The 20,059-nt window shown below is 44.8% G+C and overlaps 1 protein-coding gene across 4 annotated transcripts in view; it reads left to right on the forward strand.

The window, feature by feature from the left end:
- Positions 1 to 4,912: 4,912 nt before the first annotated feature.
- LAMB2 (laminin subunit beta 2) overlaps positions 4,913 to 20,059 on the forward strand; it is a 193,882-nt gene continuing 178,735 nt past the window's right edge. For 2 of the 4 annotated variants that reach the window (XM_068252642.1, XM_068252643.1), the window contains exon 1: positions 11,527 to 11,789. The gene's annotated coding sequence lies outside the window, so the exon portion shown is untranslated. Of the gene's footprint in view, positions 5,003 to 11,525; positions 11,790 to 20,059 lie in introns of those variants that run through there. The other 2 variants (XM_068252640.1, XM_068252638.1) reach the window with 2 other exon arrangements.

Below are 20,059 nucleotides of genomic sequence, written 5' to 3' on the forward strand. Positions count from 1 at the left end.
ACTAGTATCCGGTGTGCTTTGATCTGGGAGGAAACCAGGGATTTCACACAAGACTAGGACTATTGTTTATTGTATTATTATTGATATTCTGTGTATGACTCTGGCTTATCTCCGCTATTGCTTAACGCTTCTGTACCTCTGCCCATCTGATCTAGTTGCTGAACCTCTGCCTGAATACCTACTACTCTTTTGTCTACTGATTCTGTACTATACAGTATCTGCCTCTCAGTTGCCGAACCTAGCCTGTCTGACCTCTCTACTCACCAGTGGGCCCTTGCCACTGGTGAGGTGCTTTTCTGATAGTACCCACCAGCTCCTCTGGTGAGGTTTAGTTAAATCTACTCAGTAACTGTTTCTGATAGTACCCACCAGCTCCTCTGGTGAGGTCTCATTAAACTAATCAGTTACTGTTGCACCAAGCACATCTCACTCTGTGTTCCTGTTAGCTATACTTGCATTATTGGTGATTCTGCAGATCACCACATAATCAGGTATAGCGTCTGTATTATTGGTGATTCTGCAGATCACCACATAATCAGGTATAGCGTCTGTATTATTGGTGATTCTGCAGATCACCACATAATCAGACGTCTGTGTTGCTACATTAAAACATTATTACAATCGTTACACCACCCTGGTGGTGCCTAACATTAAGCCCCTCCTGTGGTGCCTAACCCTAAGACCCCCCCAGTGGTGCCTAACCCTAAAGACCCCGCTGGTGGTGCCTAACCCTAAAGACTTTCCCTGGTGATGCCTAATCCAAAGACTCCCCCTGGTGGTGCCTAACCCTAAGACCCCTCCGGTAGTGCCCAACCCTAAGACCCCCCCCCCCCCCTTGGAGGTACCTAACCCTAAGACCCCCCTGCCCATGGTGATGCCTAATTCTAACCCCCCCCCCCCCCTCCCGGTAGTGCCTAACCTTAATCGCCCAATGGTGTTGCCCAATCTTTGCTGCATTTCATGTCAAACATATACTGTAGGTTATTTTGAACTGATATAACCAAATTAATTGATATAACCAAATTTAGTCACCTGCTGATATAACCAATCTTGTAGCCGCATTTACGTTATATACCCGGAAAAAAGAAAAACACCTTGGCTATATCCGGCACCCTTTTATAGCTAAAAAAAATCCTGGCTACTGTATATCCAGTGCCCTTTTGTAGTCAAGAAAAAACGTTTGCCCAGATGGCTCAGGCGCAAATGATACCAGGACTAGGGCCAGTGGTTGGCCTTCCAGGTATCCCCACAACTGCTAATACTGGAGCTTGGATCTCTGTCATCTCCCGGTGCCAGTACCCTTTGGGTACGTACATGCCACCGGGTTACTAAGGGCACCAGGAGATTACAGCAACACAGAGGAGGGAGAGTCCTGGCCGGAGAGGTGAGTGTGAGAGCATTTTTCTTCTGCGCTAATACTCGGAGTCTGCGGTCTGGGACTGCGGAGCAGTATTAGCGGTGAAAGGGGAGACTGGAGGTAGCAGTGGTACTATTCATCTTTAGCAGATTTCACACTGAAACCTATTAAAAATTGATGTGCAGTGTGCAGCAGACTGGCAGTGAGGGGGAATCTATCTTTTGGGCACGTCAGGAGAGGGCAATGGCATAGCAATATGGGTTGCAGAGGTCACGACCGCACCAGGGCCCTTGGGCCAGAGGGGCTCCATAGGACCCTACCTCAGGCAAAATAAGACTGAAGCAGTGGTGCTAGTGAGTCGAGACTGGTCACTTTTGGACTCTTGTGCTTGGTTTCTGATCTACTCACTCGCACAGTTGCCGGACCACGAATTACATCTGCCTCTGACTTGCGACAACTCAGAGAGGGATTGGTATTTAACGCCATCGCGGAGATTTGCGGCAGCAGGGAGAGTCATCATTCGGCTCTCCCGGCGCCCAACTCACCGACCCAGAGCCTTCCCTCTCCTTAGGCTCTTTTTTTTTTTTATCGCATCAGACTCCCTTTAACTGCAGTAACCAAATCACAGCAAATATTACGGTACATGACAGCTATAAGCTAATTAGCTAAATAATCAGGCAATAACTTTTGTGATGACCTTGTTGCTTTAACCAGTTCGCATTCAGTCGTTTTTCGCTTCATGCATCCGAACAATGTTCACCTCCCATTCATTAGCCTATAAATTTATTACTACTTATCACAATGAACTGATCTATATCTTGTTTTTTCCGCCACCAATTAGGCTTTCTTTGGGGGGTACATTTTACTAAGAGCCACTTTACTGTAAATGCATTTTAAAAGGAAGAATAAGAAAAAAACGGAAACAAATCATTATTTCTCACTTTTCGGCAATTATAGTTTTAAAATAATACATGCCTCCATAATTAAAACCCACGTATTGTATATGCCCATTTGTCCCGGTTATTAGACCATTTAAATTATGTCCCTATCACAATGTATGGCGACAATATTTTATTTGGAAATAAAAGTGCATTTTTTCCGTTTTGCATTCATCATTTTTTACAAGCTTATAATAAAAAAAAAAAAGAAATATTTCATCTTTACATAGATATTTAAAAAGTTTAGACCCTTAGGTAAATATTTGTGGTTTTTTTTTTTTTTATTGTAATGTTTTTTTGTTTTTTTTAATTAAACATTTTATGTGGGTATTTTTGGGAGGGTGGGATTGAAATTGTATTTTTTTTTGTAAATATGTGTATTTTTATTTTTATTTAACATTCAGATGTAGTTGTTTACAGTGACGTCACTCTAAGCGTACCACGTACGCTTAGAGCGACATAGGAAGCAGAAAAAGCGTAGCTTCCGAGAGAAGCTGTCGCTTTTTCTGCGGGGGAGAGGAATCAGTGATCGGGCACCGTTGCCCGATTCACTGATTCACTGGCTAACAAACCGCCGGCCGGGAGCTCGCGTGCACGCGCGCGATCGGCCGCGTGGACGCGCAGGAGCGCACATGGCTTCCTGGACGTGAGTTTCACGTCCAGGAATGTCAAATAGTTAATCTTGATACAATACTTCCGTCCATAATAATATCCCCTAGGCCTTGTTCACATTGCGTTCCGTTCGTGTGTCTGTCCGTGTTTTTTTTTTTTTTTTGATTCCCGACGCTTGGGTGGGCGATTTTGTTTTTGTGCTTAGCGGTTTTCTAAGCGTTTTTTTCCGAGCGGTTTTGTAATTCACTCCAGACACAAGTCAGGAAGTGAACTCTTTGACCCGGAAAAGAATGAATACAATGTATTTATTCTTAACAACACGAGCGCAATCGGCTTAATGCGCATTTTTGTATGCGATCGCCGATTTTCCTATATCTTCCATTGAGGCGGAATCGCCCCGAAAATGGAACACGCACCACTTTCCTAGCTGCACCGCGCATGACTTGTGCTGATATGAACCTTCTCATAGACATTCATTGGCCTGGCAGTTGAGTGCGTTTTGAAAAACTGCAGGCGGGTGAAAAAAAAGCAGAAAACGCATGCAGTGTGAACAAGCCCTAAGGGCCCATTCACACTTGAGCATTTTGCCGGCGATTTTGGCAAAACGCTCAAACGCTAGCGCTTTTGAAAGCGCTAGTGTAATGAAACTCTATGGGCCCGTTCTTACTTGGGCAGTTTGCGATAATCGCAGCAAATCTCCCAAAAACGCTAAACGCAAACGCATAGCCTGCACCATTTTCAGGGGATTTCCTGGCGATTGCGTTTCAGTGCTATAGAAGCGCTAAACGCGATCGCAGGAAATTGCCCCAAGTGTGAATGGGGATGTTATTGGCGTTTATCGGCAAAAATCGCCACAACAAAATGCTAACAAAAGCGCTAGCGTTTTGTAAGGCCCCATTCACACTTGCGGTTCGAGTCCGTAAGTGTCCGGGGGCCGCAAAGAGATCGTACGGGTCTCTGCGGTGGCCACAAGTTGCGGATCCGGAATGTATCAGTTCCGGCTACAATAAAGTACCCGGAACTAGATACATTGCAGTGCCAGAAAGGCACCGCCAGCATGGGGGATACCGGCGTGTAGTCCGGGCCCCCCAAGTGGCATAGGACCGGTGCTGGAAGCATCCGGTCCTATTGCCAGTGTGATGAGAAACAATCCGTTTCTCATTGCACAGCATGGCCGCAGCATGTACGGGTCAGGATCCAGCCCGATTGCGTGGGCCGGATGACCGGACCCGAAAAATAGCGCATGTTGGAAAACTGTCCGGAGTCCGGATCCGATCCGGCTCCGATCCGGCTCCGTTCTGTACGGAACGGACGCATGGGCAGCACGGTGGCGTAGTGGTTAGCTCTCTCGCCTTGCAGCACTGGGTCCCTGGTTCGAATCCCAGCCAGGGCACTATCTGCAAAGAGTTTGTATGTTCTCTCCGTGTCTGCGTGGGTTTCCTCCGGGCACTCCGGTTTCCTCCCACATTCCAAAAACATACGGATAAGTTAATTGGCTCCCCCTAAAATTGGCCCTAGACTACAGTACTTACACTACATAATATAGACATATGGCAATGGTAGGGATTAGATTGTGAGCTCCTTTGAGGGACAGTTAGTGACAAGATATATATATATATATATACACTGTACAGCGCTGCGTAATATGTCGGCGCTATATAAAATAATAATAATAATAATAATGTGTACGTCTGCATAGACTTTGCATTGCTATGCGGAACGTACGTTCCGTTTGTACAGTATACGGTACGGATCCGATCAGGCGACTCCGAACAGCGAACGCTAATGTGAACCGGGCATAAGTGTGAATGGGGGGGCCTAGACGGACTGCTTAGTAATCGGTGTCATGTAACGACAGACAGCCTCAGCTAGGGGGAGACTGCGGCTTGTTGTGCCTATTAATCTGTACCATGTAATGACAGACAGCCTCAGCTAGGGGGCAGACTGCAGCTACCGTAGTTGTGCCTTGCCAGAGACAGTAGTGATAGACAGGAAGACTGGATGGCAGAGAGGGTGAAACAAACCTGCCTGTGTGCCAGGAGTGAGTCTAGCAGACTACAACAGCCATGGAGGCCTGCAACCAATTTACAAAACAGTAACTAATTAGGACTTAATTACCATTGTTCTGTGTTTTTCCCTTGTGCTCCTCTTTCCTTCTGTGTGCCTTATTTTTAAAAGCTGTATGGAGGCTCTAGCTGCCAAATGGATAGATGAGAAAATGTCTATCTGGACTATAAGCAATAGTAAAGTTGTTGCATGCTCTGCAGTCCCTGACCTGGGCCCTTCTCAAAGAGCGTATGGACTGGAGTTGGGCTAGGCTTCGATCACATCTAAAATCGAAATCGCTGACGGGAGGGATTTTTTATTTTTTGAGCGTTTTTTCCCCCTCCCGATGCTTGTAAACAATGCAAACTGCCTGGCAGCCCTGCTGATCTTCTCGCATTAGTAGTGTTCGTGTCAGGGGCTATGGCTAAAAGTAATAGAGACACAGGATCAGAAGGACTGTCAGGCAACTGGTATTGCTTAAAAGGAAATAAATATGGCAGCCTCCATATCCCTCTCACCTCGGTTCCCTTTAAAACTCTGCAGGATGAGTTATAACCAACATAGGGCCCTGGACAAAGATTATAAGGGGCCCCTGACTTGACCAGCACCCACCGTGCCCACAAATGGGGCCCCTTGACCCCTCCCGGCAATTGAATGCAGCTTTAGTTGGCCCTCTCTTCTTCCTATCCTCTTATCGCTTTGCCCACCTCAGATAGTATTAGGTTGCCCAGCGGGGTCCCAGAGCTTGCTGAGAGACTTCCTAGGTCTACCCCGTCTTTCTAAGTGAACAGTGTTTTCCAGGACCCCTGCAGAGTTTTTGCAGCTGAGTGAACCTACCTGTCCATTTGGCTCGGTCCTGTATTGGTCTGGGTGCTTCCTCAAGCGTGTCTCTTCTCTGTGAGCAGAAATTACGCCCATGCCTAATTATGCATTGTAATTCACAATTAGGGCCCGTTCAGACTACAAAATGCGGACCGCAACGCATGCGGACCGCAACGCGTACGAACGTACGCATGTCCGCGTTCGTATGCGTTGCGTGGCTGATCCCATCACTGAAAAGTGAATGGGACAGCCGCGCGTTTTTGTAAAATCTGCGTGCAGCATGCGTTCCGGAACGCATGCTGTGTGAACATCAGACATTGCACTCTATGCAATGTCTGATGTCGTGCGTTTTGGCCACCTGCACACGTTTCCAAAACGCGGCTGGAAACGCGTGCAGTGTGAACGGGCCCTTACGCATCATGATCTTAATGCAAAATATCTGGGAAAAGCGTAATTAATTTTGTTTGTAATTGTAAGCATTCATAATTACACATGAATTTATATGTACTTTACACTTAATTTCTGGCCGAATTTGGTGGTAAATAGCTAAGCCCCCATATATGCTATTGCTACCAAAATTGCTACATATGTTAAGCCAGGGGTGTCAAACTCAAATAAATGTGGGCTGAAATTGAACACTGGGAGAAAGTCGCAGGCCGACCTCAATGTCTAATGGCCCCCTCCCTCCCTTATAAAGTTCCCTGGTGTTTAATGACTCCCCTCCAACCCATATACAGTTCCCATGTGTCTTGTGGTCCTCCCTCCCCTATACAGTTCCCTGGTGTCTAGTGGTCCTCCTCCACTATATAGTTCTTCGGTGTCTAGTGGTCCTTCTCCCTTCCCTATGCAGTTCCCTGGTGTCGAATGGTCGGGTCCTCCTCCACTATATAGTTCTTCGGTGTCTAGTGGTCCTTCTCCCTTCCCTATGCAGTTCCCTGGTGTCTAGTGGTCGGGTCCTCCTCCACTATATAGTTCTTCGGTGTCTAGTGGTCCTTCTCTTTCCCCTATACAGTTCCCTGGTGTCTAGTGGTCCTTCTCCTTCCCCTATACAGTTCCCTGGTGTCTAGTGGTCCTTCTCCTTCCCCTATACAGTTCCCTGGTGTCTAGTGGTCCTTCTCCCTTCCCTATACAGTTCCCTGGTGTCTTAACGGTCCTCCTCCCTTCCCTATACAGTTTCCCAGTGTCTAGTGGTCCTCACAATGGGGCTTCAGGTGGCAAAAAGTCTAGAACCGGTCATGATCCCAGCTTCACTATTCCTAAATGATAAAACAGTCAAAGGGTGCTGGGGTAGATTCACTAAATTGCGGTATAACTTACAGAATTACGTGGGTAAAAGCATTATTGCATGATGAGTTGAGCATAATGCATGAAATAATGTATTGGATTCTGCTCTGTTCATCATGTGGTGCGACTTTACGCACGTTATTATGCTGGACACAGTTTGGCGCATACACCCCAGCGAAGCATACTTTTAATGGACTAAATGCTTCACTGTATGCACCGCATCGCCTGTCTAACATGCGATGTCACTTTTCATGTCGCTTATTGCAACGCAGCATGTAATATATAGTGTATAGCGTGAAACGACCCAAAAAGGTAACATAGACGGTGCAATCCCAGGGCACTATCTGCCTGTGTGGGTTTCCTCCGGGCACCCCGGTTTCCTCCCACATCCCAAAATTATTCAGATAAGTTAATTCGCTTCCCCCTAAATTGGCCCTAGACTATGGTAGCAATTTTGGTGACGATATAATTTGTAGGGGCTTTGTTATTAACAGGGCTGTGGAGTCGGTCCAAAAATCCACCGACTCCGACTCCTCAGTTTAGGATTCCACCGACTCCGACTCCACGACTCCGACTCCTCTAATTTGCATATTACAATTTTGTTGATTAAAAGTATGTAACATGAAATTCGTCTCTTAACTGCCAACGCTTAGGGATTTTACAAGACAACTGAAGTGAGAAGGATATGTAGACTACTATATTTATTCCCTTTAGACTAAAACTAGTCCTTGGTAAGAGTACTTGTAAAAGGTACAAACCGGAACAAAGAACATCTATCAGGCCCTAGGCAATGTAAGTGTGGTTGCATGTAAGAATGATGTGCAGGTACTCTGCAGGGGAATGAGGAGATTGTAAACAGACAACACCTCTGTGTTCAATGTGCACAGCATTCTCAGTGGATTCCCTGCAGCTCTGTGGGGAGTGCATATGTAGAGTATACTACTACTGTGTAACAAAGTAAACCTGAGACAGATGAAATTAAAGTTTTATACATACCTGGGGCTTCCTCCAGCTGCCTTCAGGATAATCAGTCCCTCGTTGTCCTCCTCCACCACCTGGATCTTCTGCTATGAGTCCAGGTACTTGAGCCAGTCAGGCGTAGTGCGCATGCACACACTCCGCCGCCAGGAGCATACTACACCTTTGCAGCACTATTGCGCAGGTGCAGAATGTTCCTGGCTGTGGGAGCGGCATGCGGCCGGACAGCGCTGACTGGCTGAATTACCAGGACTCTTAGCAGAAGATCCGGGTGGTGGAGGACAGTGAGGGACTGATTAGCCTGAAGGGGGCTGGAGGAAGCCCCAGGTATGTATAAAAGTTTACTTTTCATCCGTCTCAGTTACCCTTTAATTTGTAGTCACCAAACCAAATTTTAATAACATATCAAATTATTTGATTTCATCAGCAAAGGGAGTGCATACATTTGCATAAATCAGCATCAATGCAGAATTATTTCCATCTCGTTGACCATCTCTATTAGTGACACGGCTACACATCAGGCTTTATTCTTACAGCATAGATGTTATTTAGTATATATAAGAGATTCCTGTGTACACATCATATATACAGTCACAATCAGATATGTATATCTGACCTTAAAAATACGGGGACTGCTTTATTGAAGCAGCACAAGTAACTAATTTTGATTGGTTTATTTCATTTTTGTGGACTAAGCACAGCTATTACTGTATATATACATTATTTTTAATGACTATTATCTGAGAAATAGAACATTTTATCATATTTTCTATTTTAATTACAGTTACAAATTCATTAGGAGTCGGAGTCGGTGCATTTTTTCCCGACTCCGACTCCAGGCACCCAAAATTGCCTGACTCCACGACTCCGACTCCACGACTCCGACTCCGACTCCACAGCCCTGGTTATTAACCTCTAAAGTTGACGTGAATAATGATGTGAAAATTACACGAAATTATGAATGGATTACACGAAATCAGTTGAATGTCCAAATCGCAATTACGTATGGCGGTAATTGTGAAAATGTACACAAAATTTTGCGTAATCGTAATTAGCTGATTATGATCATGACTAGTCACAAGACATTAAAAATCTTCTGAAAAGTCGGGGGTCGTCTTATACGCCGGGGGCCATTGATGCCGGGTGATACGCGATGCGGGTACGTGACATGCTGATGATTAATTACCGGATGTTGGAGATTTGGGGGTTGCTGCATATGCTGGGGGCGGAGCTCATCGCTCATGCTGCAAGGTCTAGGACGCCCAGGGTATGGAAGAAAGAGATTGCGCTGTGCCCATAAAACGTGCATCTTCCACCCGTCTGGCCCTATCCTGTAACTGCCTTTCAGATCTCGCTGCTGAGGACTGCAGTGAAGCGGCGCAGGTGCACATGTGCGAGATCTGAGAGGCAGAGAAGGAGGTAAATAGGATATAAGGGTGGGCCAGGCGATTGCAAGAGGCGTGTTTTATGGGCACAGCGCATCTATTCTTCCATACCGCTCTGATAAACGGAGAGCTGACCAATCCGCTTCGAGAGAGGGAGAGTTGATCAATCCAACCAGTCAATCCCCTGTATAATTTTATATACTGGGTACCTCATACAGTACAGCACCAGTATCTGTTCATACACAGCACCAGTATATGATTTTTTTTTTTAATTTTTATTTGGTGTGCAATAGAAGAGGGGTAGTCTTATACTGCGATTATATCCCACACTCTGTATTTGAACTGGAAAAGTTGGAGGGCCGTCTTATACGCCCGTCGTCTTATACACTGGAAAATACGGTATATGTATTTGTGTCTGGTTTTAATTTAGTGAACAGATCTGTTAACGCTGTAGATTGAGTAAAAAATATATTTTCTTTCACTCTGAATGATCTGATTTGTAAAAATGATTGTTCGCTAAAAATCGCTAATATAGGCCATCGGGATTGTTCACCCATGAAAAACAAAATATATAATATCACACATCGTGTGTGTTTTTGCACTGACAATCATTAGCTGTAGTGGAATAACGGCCTGTACACACTGGCTGCGTTGCACTGAAATTTTAGATTTTTCAATCGCAAAGCCTTCATGATAGTAAAGCAAATTGCGAAGCGCTGTACACAGTGGTGTGATGCGATTATAGAAAATGACCATCGCAGTTTCTGCAGCTCTTTTTGATCGCTTGTGTTTGTGAAACGCTGGAAAAACGCAATGTGTGGGATTTTCATTACGTTTTTTAGGTAAACAATCAGGAAGCTCGAAAAAAGATAGCCTCAGGCCTTGTTCACATCTAAAAAGGAAAATGCAAGCGTTTTGCGTTTTTGTAAGCTTTTTTTTAGAGCCTACCGACGCTCCACTGCGTGCTGCATTTCTGTTAAAATCGCTTTTTCTAAGGGCTCTTTTACATCTAAGGGCTGGAACCCACTAAAGCGATTTTGTGAGCGTTTAGGAAAATATTCAAACCGCTAGCGATTTCCCTAAACGCTCAGCTAATGTTAATGGATGGGCCAAATTCCACAGGATTACCAAAATCGCAAACGCAGGGCATGGAGTATTTTTGAGCTTTAGCGTTTCTGCAATGTAAAGTATATAAACGCTGGCATAATCGCTCGTCAAAACCTACACAGACCGATTTTGCTAGCGTTTTTATATTACTGCACACTGTAAGAAAATTACAATTAATTGAAAGGACCAATCAGAATTAAAAACGCTAATTGCAAATCGCTACACAACCGCTGGCAAATTGATTACACCTTTTAAAATTGCTACCGAAAACGCTCATGAAATCGCTAACAAACCGCTCATACAAAACGCTAGCAATTGCGATTAGCGATAGCATTTTGTAGTGGGTTCCAGCCCTAATCCCGTTTTATGCGTTTTTAACGCAAAGTCAAAACTTTGCGTTAACCAAGGTAAAATAAAAGCCCATAGACTTTCATTTTACCTTTCACACCTGATGCAGCCTTTTGGTGCGTTGCAGTTCAACGCACCCGGGAGCTTAATCGTCGGGAGTCGGCGTTTTCCCGTTGGGTGAATTAACGTCTGCTGCTGATTGCGTCGCACTGCAACATCCCGATGACACGCCGCAGGACATAACACGTGCAGGAGAACGGCTCCTACACGCCTTCACAAGTGAAAGGACCCTCAGCAAAATTGGAAACGCACAAAAAAAGCAAGTAGAATTTTTGTTAAAAAAACGCAATCGCATCACACTGCGTTTGGGCTTGGCGATTTACATTTTGTACATGACATGAAGCGGCTGTTTAAATGCAGTCAAACACGCCGTGTCCAAAAAATCTTAGCAGAATAATGCGTTCATTTTCCGCACTGACAAGTGTGGTCTCAGCCTTATGAGTTGTATGTGAGGGGCTGACAGGGCAGGGCCAGTGACACTCACTGTTCCCCCCCAGCAATGCTCCCTCCACCCAGCGGTGTTCCCCTGTGATGTATGAGGCTGCCTGTCTGTCAGTGTCACACAACATGACACAAGCGTGTGTGGAGGAGAGGAGAATGGGAACACAGTGTAACATGAGTGGACTTGTGGATTAGAACCACCCTCACACAGGAGCTGCAGCCTGGGAACACTTCTGCTTTGTATTAGCAGTGGTGTGTGTGGAAAGTTCTGTGCCTGACAGCCCTCCGCTGCTGTACTCTCTCCACAAACCTACTTCCAGAGCCCAGACTGCTGCTGCTGCTGCTGCTGCTGCTGCGGGGCAGTGAGGGGCTGGCAGAGGACATTGCATGCTGGCAGGACCCCATTATTAGGTGAGTGTCCACCATGGGGGGGGGGGGGGGGAGAGTTCTCTGCACAGCACATTACACCTGTCACTGTACACTACACGGGATGCAGGGATGATGTGCAGACTCCTCTACATATACATACATGTGCTTCACCTGTCACTGTACACTACACGGGATGCAGGGATGATGTGCAGACTCCTCTACATATACATACATGTGCTTCACCTGTCACTGTACACTACACGGGATGCAGGGATGATGTGCAGACTCCTCTACATATACATACATGTGCTTCACTTGTCACTGTACACTACACAGGATGCAGGGATGGTGTGCTGACTCCTATACATATACATACACGTGCTTCAGCTGTCACTGTACACTACACGGGATCCAGGGATGATGTACAGCAGACTCCTATACATATACATACGTGTGCTTCACCTTTCACTGTACACTACACGGGATGCAGGGATGATGTGCAGACTCCTCTACATATACATACATGTGCTTCACCTGTCACTGTACACTACACGGGATGCAGGGATGATGTGCAGACTCCTCTACATATACATACATGTGCTTCACCTGTCACTGTACACTACACAGGATGCAGGGATGGTGTGCTGACTCCTATACATATACATACACGTGCTTCAGCTGTCACTGTACACTACACGGGATCCAGGGATGATGTACAGCAGACTCCTATACATATACATACGTGTGCTTCACCTTTCACTGTACAGTACACGGGATGCCAGGGATGGTGTGCAGACTCCTATACATATACATACGTGTGCTTCACCTTTCACTGTACAGTACACGGGATGCCAGGGATGGTGTGCAGACTCCTATACATATACATACGTGTGCTTCACCTGTCACTGTACAGTACACGGGATGCAGGGATGGTGTGCTGACTCCTATATACATATACATACGTGTGCTTTACCTGTCACTGTACAGTACACGGGATGCAGGGATGATGTGCAGACTCCTATATACATATACATATGTGTGCTTCACCTGTCACTGTACATTACACGGGATACCAGGGATGGTGTGCAGACTCCTATACATATACATACATGTGCTTCACCTTTCACTGTACAGTACATAGTATACAAGGGATGGTGTGCTGACTCCTATACATATACATACGTGCGCTTCACCTGCCACTGTACATTACACGGGATACAAGGAATGATGTGCAGCAGACTCCTATACATATACATACGTGTGCTTCACCTGTCACTGTACATTACACGGGATAACAGGGATGGTGTGCTGACTTCTATACATATACATACGTGTGCTTTACCTGTCACTGTACATTACACGGGATACAAGGGATGATGTGCTGACTCTTATACATATACATACGTGTGCTTCACCTGTCACTGTACATTACACCGGATACCAGGGATGGTGTACAAACTCCAATACATATACATACATGTGCCTCGCCTGTCACTGTAAATTACACGCGATGCAGGGATGGTGTGCAGACTCCTATATATATATATATACATACGTGTGCCTTGCCTGTCACTGTACATTACACGGGACCCAGGGATGGTGTGCAGACTCCTATACATAAACATACGTGTGCTTCACCTTTCACTGTACGTTACACGGGATCCAGGGATGGTGTGCTGACTCCTATATACATATACATACGTGTGCTTTACCTGTCACTGTACAGTACACGGGATGCAGGGATGGTGTGCTGACTCCTATATACATATACATACGTGTGCTTTACCTGTCACTGTACACTACACGGGATGCAGGGATGATGTTCAGCAGACTTCTCTACATATATAAATATGTGTGCTTCACTTGTAGATGTACATTTGACTTCACAGGATCCAGGATAATTGTCAGACTCCTATGCCTCCTATACATGAACATGTATATGCTTGACCTGTCACTGTACGTTACACGGAATCCAGGATAATGTGCAGACTCTTATACCTCCTATACATGAACATATATATGCTTCCCCTGTCACTGTACATTACACGGGATGCAGGGATGGTGTGCAGACCCCTATAAATATACATACGTGTGCTTCACTTGTCGTCGTATAATTCTAGCTAGACACATTCACATGCAATAAAAGATTACACAATCTCATAGTTAAGATTGATAGATTCCTTTCAATCATTTTACATCAAATGGGATGATTCATCAAAGGGGAGAGTTCATATCTAATTGCATCCAATAGATTTTTTTACAATATACTGATGATCATTTTAGATTATTTTTGCGATTATCTTAAAAATAATAGTTTTAAAAGATTTTATGAAAAACGATACATCTGTAGCCAACACACGACTTATCACAATGCCATTATTAGATATAGATAGATTTACCTATTTATTTATCCATCCACCCACCCTGCCTGTCGTCTGTCCATCAGTCCATCTGTTGATCCATATTTCAGATCTAGACCCCGTGTCCCTGTTTTTGCTTATGATGTTCTACTTTAGAGCTAATATTTAATATACTTTTTTAATCCTTAAAGTGTCAACTCCAGACTATTTTAAGCCTTTAAATGATTGCGCTGGTTATTTTAGAATGCGGTCTATTTTTGCTGTATGGCTGTTGGCAATGTGACTTTAGGAGATTTTCCTGGTGGGCTCAGCTGAAGGTGGAGCGAAGAACTCACTTTTAAGGTGGCCATAGCTACCTACCTGTCTACCTCACACTCTTGTCTCTTTCTCTCAATCTCACATCAAATCAAAAATAGCTTTATTGATATGATCAAGATACATACAGGCATTGCCAAAGCAAGGAGAAATGGGGAACATGAAAGGCAGTGAATCCTGGGGGGTGAGTGTGGGATAGAGGTATACTGGGTAAGACATTTTTAGGTTTAAAGTTCATTTATGCTCCTCTCAGTCTGTGGCATGCTGTGACATAGTGTGCAACGATTGTCACTATAGATTCCTCTTCTCAGTCTGTGGCAAGCCATGACATAATGTGTAGCGATTTTGTCCCTGTGGATTCCTCCTCTCAGTCTGTGGCATGCTGTGACATAATGTTTGATTGCCACCGTGGATTCCTCCTCTCAGTCTGTGGCATGCGGTGACAGAATGTGCAGCGATTGTCACTATGGATTCCACCTCTGTCTGTGGCATGCCGTGACATAATGTGTAGCGTTTGTCACTGTGGATTCTCCCTCTCAGTCTGTGGCATGCCGTGACATAGTGTGTAGCGATTGTCACTTTGTTTTCCACCTCTCAGTCTGTGGCATGCTGTGACATAGTGTGTAGCGATTGTCACTGTGGATTCCTCCTCTGTCTGTGGTATGCCAAGACATAGTGTGTAGCGATTGTCACTTTGTTTTCCACCTCTCAGTCTGTGGCATGCTGTGACATAGTGTGTAGCGATTGTCACCGTGGATTCCTCCTCTCAGTCTGCGGCATGCCGTGACATAGTGTGTAGCGATTGTCACTGTGGATTCCTCTCAGTCTGTGGCATGTCGTGACATAGTGTGTAGCGATTGTCACTTTGTTTTCCACCTCTCAGTCTGTGGCATGCTGTGACATAGTGTTTAGCAATTGTCATTGTGGATTCCTCCTCTCAGTCTGTGGTATGCCAAGACATAGTGTGTAGCGATTGTCACTTTGTTTTCCACCTCTGTCTGTGGCATGCTGTGACATAGTGTGTAGCGATTGTCACTGTGGATTTCTCCTCTCAGTCTGTGGCATGCTGTGAGGTAGTGGGCAGCGATTGTCACTATGGATTCCTCTTCTCCCTGTAGAATGTAGAGTTTTCTCTCATCCTCTGAGTGAAGGTCTGGTAAAAGAGCCATCAAATTCTTAAAGCAGGTTTCCCTGGTTGCAGTATATTTGGGGCAGTGCAGCAGGAAGTGATTCTCATGCTTGAGGGTCTTCTGCTCACTGTGTTGGCATAGTCCAGTGATCTGTAAACTTTGATCTTCAGCTGTTATAGAACTACAAGTCCCACAATGCATTGCAGGAGTCTGAAAGCCACAGTCTTGATTCATAAAGGCAAATGCATTGTGTTCCCTAACAGCTGGAGAGCCAAGTTTGTAGATCACTGGCCTAGTCTGTTCTGCTTGGGTTTGTACATCTGTCTGTGTCTGCCAGACTGGATTTCCAGGGTTTGAGCATCAGGCTGTAGACACTCAGGATTGGCCTCTCTTTCAGAGTGTTGGAGATTTTCCAGGTATAGGGCCAGTTTATATTCTCTCTGTAGGGACTGGCATATAGTTAGCTTTTGTGACTGTTTTAGTTCACTCCTCCATTTTGACATAGTCCTCTTGGTTGTGGTGTCTTGTTTTATACATATTGGTAGTTGCGCAATGTGCACAACGCATGTTTTCTTGCTTATATGAATAGGAGTAAAGCTGACATGCACTATATGGTCACTTACATTTTATCGGCTTTTTGTAAATTAATTCCATTGTATCTTACAGTATGTCTGTAATGCAATGTCCATAGATTTTTTGTTTCTTCTTCAATAGCTTCTTCAGTAGCTCATCCTAATATTTGTCCTCCATAGATAACACACTGCCTCGTCTTCCTCCTTTCTTTCTGGTGGTGAGACGCACACACTGTGGACAGCCGCAGCGGCGCTCTATGCTTCGTAGCAGGCATATGACGTCACGTCCATACGTCCTTGCCCGCGAGGAGGGAAGAGGCGCTCTTCTGTAGCCGCAGTGCGCATGTCTCACCACCAGGAGGAAAGGAGGAAGGCAAGGTGGAGGAAACCATGGCAACAGGACCAGCATGGAATCAGGTAAAGTCTATGCTTCCCTGCCGCTCACCAGCACCACCGCAGCTTAAAGAGAACCAGAGATGAAGCACCCTCATGTATTTTACCTTATTAATCAGTGGAAACATGACAGTAAACACCTAATCTGCTCTTTGTTTCATTGTTCTCTGTTTAATCTGACTGTTATCACCTCTGACAAGAATCCCCGACTGAGCAGGGCCGGCGCTACCATAGAGGCAAAGGGGGCAATTGCCCCAGGGCCCCACAGCTTGTAGGGGCCCCCAGTGGCTACAAGATTTTTTTCAAATCGACCTTATTGTTTTTGAGAAAATCGATTTTAAAGTTTCAAAGGAAACAAAATACACATTTAAAGAGACACTGAAGCGAAAAAAAAAAAATGATATAATGAATTGGTTGTGTACTATGAATAATTACTAGAAGATTAGCAGCAATGAAAATATTCTCATACTTTTATTTTCAGGTATATAGTGTTTTTTCTAACATTGCATTATCCTATAATATGTGTAGATTACACAACACTCAGCATTCAAAATGAGTCTTTCAGAGCAGTCTGTGAAGTAATGACATCTCCTCTGCCAGAGGAAAAGTAAACAGTTCAATTACAGTTGAGATAATAAAAGTCAGATAACAGCCCTCTCCATGACCAAGTTAGTCAGAGAGCTTAATAGCTTTTTTGCATAGAGATAACAACTGGAGTTTCTCAACTCTTCCTGTACTGGAAACAATTAGGGCTCTTTTCCACTATGAAATGCGATCGCGATTGCGATCGCGATTCCGATCGCGATCGCAATCGCGTTTCAATTTCCACCATGCGATTGCGATTGCGATTGAGCTACTATATTCATTATAGTCCAGCTCAATCGCATACAAAACGCGGCAGGACGACGATTGCGTTTTGACCAAAATCGCATCGCAATCGGATCGCACTAATGGAAATTGCTGCTGCAGTTTCCATTAGTTTAATGTACCTTGCGATTTGCGATTAGAAGCAAATCGCAAATCGCAGGCTAGTGGAAAAAGGCCCTTAGACTGATGTATCTGATCTTAATGTTTTTTTTCTTAGCTGTACTACACATACAAATCATAATATCATAATTTTTTTTTCGCTTCAGTGTCTCTTTAAAGACCTGCCGACTTTAATGGTTAAAGGATACCCGAACTGAATTGTGACATAATGAGATAGACATGTGTATGTACAGTGCCTAGCACACAAATAACTATGCTGTGTTCCTTTTTTTCTTTCTCTGCCTGAAAGAGTTAAATATCAGGTATGTAAGTGGCTGACTCAGTCCTGACTCAGACAGGAAGTGACTACAGTGTGACCCTCACTGATAAGAAATTCCCCCTTTTTAACTCTTTCTTGCTGTCAGAAGCAATTTTCTGCTAGGACAGTGTTTTATAGTTGGAATTTCTTATCAGTGAGGGCCACACTGTAGTCACTTCCTGTCTGAGTCAGGACTGAGTCAGTCACTTGCATACCTTATATTTAACTATTTCAGGCAGAGAAAGAAAAAAAGAACACAGCATAGTTATTTGTGTGCTAGGCACTGTACATAAACATGTCTATCTCATTATGTCACATTTCACTTCGGGTATCCTTTAATAGCAAATTCACCTTAAAGGGATACTGTAGGGGGATTGGGGGAAAATGAGTTGAAGTTACCCGGGGCTTCTAATTTTCCCCCGAAGGCATCCTGTGCCCGCGCAGCCACTCACTGATGCTCCGGCCCCGCCTCCGGTTCACTTCTGGAATTTCAGACTTTAAAGTCTGAAAACCACTGCGCCTGCCTTGCCGTGTCCTCGCTTCCCCTGATGTCCCCAGGAGCGCACGGCGTAGGCACAGACCATACTGGGCCTGTGCAGTACACTCCTGGTGCCATCAGCGGGATCGAGGACACGGCAATGCAGGCGCAGTGGTTTTCAGACTTTAAAGTCTGAAATTCCAGAAGTGAACCAGAGGCGGGCCGGAGCATTGGGGAGTGGCTGCGCGGGCACAGGATGTCTGCGGGGGACCATTAGAAGCCCCGGGTAACTTCAACTCATTTCCCCCCGCCCCCTACAGTATCCCTTTAAATGCTAGAAACCCTAAATTTGCAGGATATGTTAAGGAGATCATTGGGAATAAGAGGAAAAAACAATTTTTCAAAAAGACCTTATAGTTTTTGAGAAAATCGATTTTAAAATTTCGAAGGAAAAAAGTATACTTTTAAATGCGGTAAATGTCACTTTTAGTAGCAAACCTAACGGTAGTGTAATTTTACATGTATCAAAAGAAAGAGCAATAAATTTCCTGACGAGGTTTCCAGGGGGTCCATACGCAGCCACAGCGCTTTGGCCAGGGATCGCTATACAGCCGCAATATGGCTGCATGAAGATCACTGGATTTTTTTTTCTATTTTCCCAATTTTTTTTTTATATTTAGAGTGTGGGAATTTTTTTTTTACATATGTGGGGTCCCCCTCCTGAAACTTTTTAACCCCTTGTCCCCCATGCAGGCTGGGGTAGCCAGAATGTGGAGCTCCGACCAATTGGGGCTTCACATCCTGACTATACCAGCTGCAAAAAAGGTCCCTTAATGCCGATTTTTGTTCCGGGGTATCTGTTGGGGAGGCCCCCAGGTTTATTTTGCCCTGGGCCCCATTGTTGCTTAAACCGGCCCTGCGACTGAGCACTCAGTCTAGCTTTGCTACGGAAAGATTATAGCCAAGTCTGTCTTCTCTGGTGTCTTTTCAAGCCCAAGTCTGCCCCCTTGTGGCTCTGCTATAATGACTCAGCTATAATTATTCCCTGCAAAGCCAGACTGAATGCTCTGTCTGGGATTCTTACCACAGCTGATAACAGACACTTTTAGCAGTGAGGATGAAATAGAAAGCAGGGTAGGTGTTTTTTCTAACGGTCTTACTGATATATATATATGGTAAAATACACAAGGGTGCTTCGTCTCTGTTTCCCTTTAAGTCACTACATGCCACGGTACCCAGTGTCCGTGGCCTGACAAATGTAATTTCTAAGGGGAGCCCCAGCTTAAAGTGTACCAGAGATGGCACCACATTACAAAAAAGATATTGCAGTTTTAGAGCAGGTGCAGAGACGAGCTACAAAATTGATACGTGGGATGGAAGGTCTCGCTTACCAAGAAAGGTTAGATAAACTGGGTTTATTTAGTCTAGAGAAAAGACGCCTTAGAGGGGGTCTAATTAACATGTATAAATACATCAGAGGGCAATATAATAGCTTGGCGGATGAGCTTTTTGTCCCTAGGCCTTCTCAAAGGACTAGAGGACATGATCTGCGCATGGAGGCAAAACGTTTTAGCCATTTATTTAGGAAAGGGTTCTTTACAGTAAGAGTGATTAAGATGTGGAATGCATTGCCACAGGAAGTCGTTACGGCAAACTCTATACCTGCATTTAAAGGGGGCTTAGATGCTTTCCTTGCGTTGAAAGACATCCATGGCTACAATTACTAGGTTATGCCTAATGATGTTGATCCAGGGATTTTATCTGATTGCCATCTGGAGT

Source organism: Hyperolius riggenbachi, chromosome 9, assembly GCF_040937935.1.
Source record: "Hyperolius riggenbachi isolate aHypRig1 chromosome 9, aHypRig1.pri, whole genome shotgun sequence".
NCBI lineage: Eukaryota > Metazoa > Chordata > Amphibia > Anura > Hyperoliidae > Hyperolius > Hyperolius riggenbachi.